Raw genomic sequence first — 6,234 nt, forward strand, 5'->3', positions numbered from 1 at the left:
AACCCTCCTCTCCCGAGGATCCCCTCCTGCTCCCTCCTGCACACAGAGGCACAGACACCCTCGGGAGCTGGGCCTGGCTGCCATGACCCACTCTCACAAGGCACATTGCAAACCCTCCATCAGAATTTAGGACTTTTATAGGAAATTCCAGAGCCTGAAGCATGCTGTAGGTCATCACTGTCCAGCTTTTAAAATTGAGAGCCTAGTTTTATTTAAAAATAATTAAGAAAAAAAGTGGCCAGTAACCAACAGTTTCTCACAGATGGTTCGACCAACTCTTCTTTTAAAGCCCTCCACAGCAGTGCTGGGGACTTGTCCAGCTATTAGTCTTTTTATGGACTCTCTGACTAGATTGACGGAGCCACTGCCTTAAAAAAAGTGACCTCTTACCAAAAGATTGTTACTTCAAAATTCTGAACATATGATCACTAATACAGAGTAATCATGACTGGAAGAAAACATTAATATGAAGTGTGTGAAATCTGTATGGTATTAATTGGGGAAAAGCAAATCTCTGAAGGTGAAAATCCTTAACTGTTCTTGGAGAGAAAAAAATACAAACAGCTCTAGAGAATCTGCAGACAAAACCTTCAAGACGGAAAAAGATGCAAAGCACTTTTTTTAAAAAATTATCATCATCTTAACACAAAGATAACATTTCCACATTACCATAACAAAGTCATTAAGTATTATTAATACTAAATTAACCAAATTGTAGAAGCAGCTGCTATACCTATTGCTAATAAGGTACGTTTGTGTGAGATGTAAATTAATGCAGCTGCTGGCTGTTTGCAGTCAGGCTGGCCAGGCTGATGTAAGCCCGGGGAAAGCCCAGGATTTTTATTGTTATTACTTTCAAGTCTTCTCACCTTTGATATTTTCTTATCACCTCATTAGCATGACTAAAGCCAAGTTCTAAACATTCTATCCAGGCTTACAAACTTTTATTTCATGTTCTGCCAAGCTCCTACCTACCGTTTTCTGTCAGCAGGCAATATATTAAGACTATTAAATTAAGATTGAATGTGATAGAGTTGTTCTGTCTGGGGTCCATTGCCAAATGACTGAGTCAACTATATCAGAGCACTTATCAGACCAGTATTTGTTGGCCTTTGAGCAGCAAAATGAGGAGCAGAAGCTTTTGCACTGGCCAAGACCTGATGAGGTTTGTACATTAACTGAAGACCCTTCCAGCCCATCTAACTGTCCAACTGTGTGTTCCTGACATGGCTGGTACTGAGCCATCTACTTATCTATAGGAAATGGGTGATTGGCACAATGACAGATGGGTATATATACCACTGGAGATGCAACAATTCCAGGAAATAAAGCAGCCCTGGCTGCTGAAGATTTTTCAGAAATAACTGCACAGTTCAAAGAATTCTTGCCAGACATTAATTAATTAACGAGTACCCCTATTTCAAACTTTTGGAAAAATACATCCACCAAGCAGTACGTTTTCTGACTAATAAACTGTTCACAAGTAAAAAAATACACTGCACTAAAAGATAATTAAAAATATAAAAATAATTTTAAAAGATAATTGCAGCTAAGATGTACTCCACTCTGATTACTAATGAAATAATCCCTTCCCAAGTAGGAGTTTTCTTTTCTATTCAGCTAGTTAAACTCGCGTTAGAAAAAGCTGATATGAAAATACCAGTAGCAAGAAAAAAAAGAATACAAGAGACTGCCCTTACCAGTGTTCAGACTCCTAAAAGATAAAAAACCTGAAAATGTAGTGAAGTACAAGGGCATAGAACAGAGTGGGCCAACAGACATTCCTAACCAAGCAAGTCTGGCTCCATGGGCACAGGAGGCACATCCAGCAGAACAAGCAGGCACACAGAAGGTGATACTAAGTACTTCCAGAATTTATTTTCCTTCCCATTTACACGTTTTTGTAACTCTGTAAAGAGGGTAAAATACTGCATGAATTGAATACCTGGGAATGTGCTGAAGTTATGAAACAGTCCCAAAAAAGAGGGAAAATGCCAGTACTGTGTCCTGCTCAGTGCTCCCCCAGCACGTTGGTGTTAAACTGAACAGCAGTGGCCGATCCTGCCTGCAGAAACTGCAGAGACTTGTGCACTTCCCCCCACAGACGCCCACTGGCCATTACTAATCACCAGCAACCATTCAGTCAGAGGAAGAGCTATTACAGATTAACTCTACACGACTTTCAGAGTACCGTGTCTGTTTGCTCTCAAGAGGAGCTCGGTAAGCAGGGAAACACAGAGTGCATCTCTCGCAAAGGAGTTTGGAGTCGTGCGCCTGAGCTCCCTGCAGACAAGAACAATGTGAAACCCCTGACAAGCCAGGCAGGCAGCTCTGGCTCAGCAGATAGCAGGGACACGAACTGAAGGGGCAAAGACATCTCGCAATTCCACAGCCATTCATGTCCTAGGGAGATTTCGGAGAGCTCTCTTGTCATGTTTTAAGCCGTGGCTGCATTTCTGTTTGTCAGAGTGCATTTGCTAGTTGCACTGCTGAGTTGTTATATGCAAGTCAGCCTACAGCAGTTTCCAGTAATGGCATCTTATGCAACTTCTGACCTACTTTAACACATTGGAGCACTTGGAAACACGAGATCCACTGCAGCAGCTTTTTGCTTGACAGTGTTACACTGCAGCAGGAAGTAAGTCTTTAGACAAGCACATGGATCCAAAAAAATACAGATGACAGACATTAATTTTCAAGGTATTCTTCAAACCATTAGGAGCATCCAGATCAATCATCATACCTATTATTCTTAGCTAGAGACAGTTCACATTATTTAAAAAAGGTCAAATGTTCAAAAATCAGTAAATGTTACACATGCACTGACCTGTGTGCTCTTTCTCAGCCTGTCTAGGCTGCAGCTTCCTGAAGAACACCTCAGGGAGGGTTTGTGTGTGATGGGTGATCAAACACAACAGGCTTTAGCAATACAGAAATCTTTTCTTTTGCTCCCCCAGCCAGATGTTGCAGAAGGAAGTTGTCTTCTTCTACATATCCTCCCACACTCCAGCAATAAATGAAAGGTCTTTGAGAACTAAGGTCTTATCAAAGAGGATCTTCGATACTCTTATTAATTACACTACCAAGTGTGAACAGCTGGGGACCTAAACACTAGTAAAGGAAAGACAGCAAATAGAATTATTTCTACTACTAATCAGAACTAAGCTTTGAAGAGAAGTAGTAAGAAAGAATTGAAATTAGTATCCCTTCCTTCTCCCACATAAGAAGCAGGACTCTGGACACATTCCAGGGTGTGGAAATTTCAAATTTGTAATCCGATTAAGGTGTCTGACCAGTTACTTGAGTGGGCCTGCAGACACTTGTCACTGCAAACTATGTTAAAGTTCAAGAGCACTGCAGATCTTCAGACCAATGCTGGAAAGGCTGCTTTGTTTTGTTGTTTCCTTTTGCCCTCCCCAGGTTCTGTTATTAAGGAAAGGCTCAAGCATGGCTGAAGCAAACACAACAAGCGCCATCATGATTTCTCCCATGCAGACAAAACAGTGAAGTCCAAATGATATCCAGTATTATTCACCAACAGCTGCTTCACCTTGTTTCTTTAATACATACTTATCACTCTTGCCCTGCCATTTCAGTGTAATTTGTACCTTATTACTACAGTGCCCAAATGATCCTTCTTTTACTGTTTCCCTGCAATGCCTTGGCTTTAGGTGAGGTAAACTCTCAAAACTACAAGCATTGGGTACACTCTTAGTTTGGGGTCACTACTTCTCTGTCAAATTGAAGGGGTTTTATGTAATGAAGGTTGCTATTCACTGAGTTCTGCTTTTGTGTCCTTTAAGATAACCAATAAAATTAAAAGGTGTTTCAGGCTTCACATGTAGGTTAATGCATCACCTTGAACCACAGTGCAAACTCTTCTAAGCCCGTCAGCTTAAAAACAAGGAAGTTACTATACAATTCACTGAACTGTATATACACCCAACAAGGAAGTTACTATACAATTCACTGAACTGTATATACACCCAACAAGGAAGTTACTATACAATTCACTGAAGCATTACAAACCTTCCCTGTCCTGTGCCTGACACCCCCCAATTCCTAACCACTCCATGGTATATCCTCCTTAACAGCTATTGTGTTACCTTTGGGAAAAAAGTCTCCTCTATCCACAGCCACATGGAGCTATCAATCCAGACTGACGGAACTACCTATAGAAACATTTCCCCTCTTTCAAAACTTACATCCTCCTGCCACACAACCTCCTTTCTCTTCCATAGCACAAGGGTTGTCAGCCTGGAGATGACACTGCACCACAGTGAGCCTGCAAGGCAACTCCTCCAGCTCACGCTGAACCGCTGCCTCAGGAGACAGCACTGCTCTCGGCAGGCAGTGGGTATCCATGGATCAGCCACTGGAAAGACAGATACAAGACATCAAGTGAAGTAACTAAGACTTCCAGCTACCTGGAGATATTTATCTGAGTCCAGCTTTGGTTTTTCAGAGGCGGATTTATTTTCTCTTGTTTTCTTACAAAGTCAAGAATCAGACTCAGATCAAGAATCCCATTTCACTTTCTTTAGCAGCTGAACTTCTCTGTGCTTTATTGGCTCACTGTGCTGGGCTTCAGTCACTTGGAATGCTGAGGGTGGGTGGGGGACCAAGGGAAAAGTCTCAGAAACTTTACACCTGTGGTTAAGGCTGGCTTTAAGTGAACAGTTCCGTGAATTTTTGAGCAGTTTGCCCAGAGATTCAGTAGGGGAACAAAAGGACAAGACCATGAGCTGTTACTGTACCTGCTACCTGAAAAGAAGGTAGAGAAAGAAACTCCTGCAGTTTTTCTTAAGAGCACATTAAGACTTGTAATCTTATCTGTGGATTTTTTTTAAACTAACATTTAAATCAACTGGTCTGAAATTTACCACCACTTATAAGTAATGTTTAAACTAAGCAAATTCTCAACACAAATGTAGAGAGGAACTTACAGGATTACAGATGCTGTGCTAATTATATGCTAAGCTCTCCCAAAAGTTAAAAGGCAAAAGGAAAAAAAAAAAAAAAAAGAAAAAGTCAGGTGTTAAGCAAAAACAACTCCTTACACTAAAACTCGCCCAAGCACTGTTACATTATGATTTTTCTCATTCACAAGAACATTTGAAACGTTTGGACAACTTGGTACTAAGCAAAAGCCATTAAAATATTTATAGTGTTAAGTAAGTGCATGTGTTCCTTTTCTAATTAAGAGTGAAGTGGCAGTTTATGAAGTTTGAATCTGCAGCCACAGCAGGTTTAAGAGAGACCTTGTTAGGGACAATAAACCCTAGAGGAGTTATCACTGTAGGGGCTCTCTTGTGCCAGAAAAACAGAAATAGCAGTAATATGCTCCCAAGTCACATAACATTTGGGTGCTGGAAGGACACGTTTTTATTCCGTACAATGTAAAGCAGATTCAGATGATAGTCCTCTCTAACACATAATACACACAGCTAAGTGTACTTTGTAAAATTAAATATGGACTTATTGTTTCAAATACATTGATATCCATCAGCTCTCTTAAGGAATTGTTACCAAATCCAGATTAAACTTCCTTCAGGAAATGCAAAACTGAGGCACTGCTTCCACAGCTCCATGCAATACTCACGGTTCAGAGCTGCAGCACATAAGAAGATTTAAGTACAGGTTAGTGAACAAAACTTGGAAATTTTCTTTATTGGCTTTCCTTAGGTACTTGCCTGACATTTAACGAGACAAAAAAAAAAAAAATCTTACTTTTTAGTCGTGAATTATTAGAGCTATCTGATCCAAACAAACTACACAGTGACATGCAAGCTTCTGATAACCCTCATGTTACACTGATTTTACATCAAGAATCAGTGACAAATTTAACAGACTTAAGTCATCTTAAGTTTAATCAGCTTAGCTTTTCTCCAGTTTTCTTCCCTCCCATTTAGACAGGAAGAAAAACTGTAGGAAGGATCCTACAGAGGAACTCACTCTGATCTTCAGTATTAAAATGCTCTTCTAACAAGACAATGACAGTTTACATGTTTTAACCAAAGGGCAATTAGTTCAAGTAAAGCTTCCAACACAGAAGGGATATTCTTCAAAAGGAAGCTGGAAGAAAACCCCACATGTTCTTTATTGTTGCCTAAAGAAGTAAATATCAAACCAGAAAAACAAGTCAGTATTGATGTGGAGGGTGGGCTGAACTAAATGAAATAATTTCCCCCAGTGTACATGGGTAGAACACAAAATCACCTCAGATCCTTTCCA

Source organism: Pipra filicauda, unplaced genomic scaffold (assembly GCF_003945595.2).
Source record: "Pipra filicauda isolate LSUMZ 115617 unplaced genomic scaffold, ASM394559v2 scaffold126_size2276778_pilon, whole genome shotgun sequence".
NCBI classification, from domain to species: Eukaryota; Metazoa; Chordata; class Aves; order Passeriformes; family Pipridae; genus Pipra; species Pipra filicauda.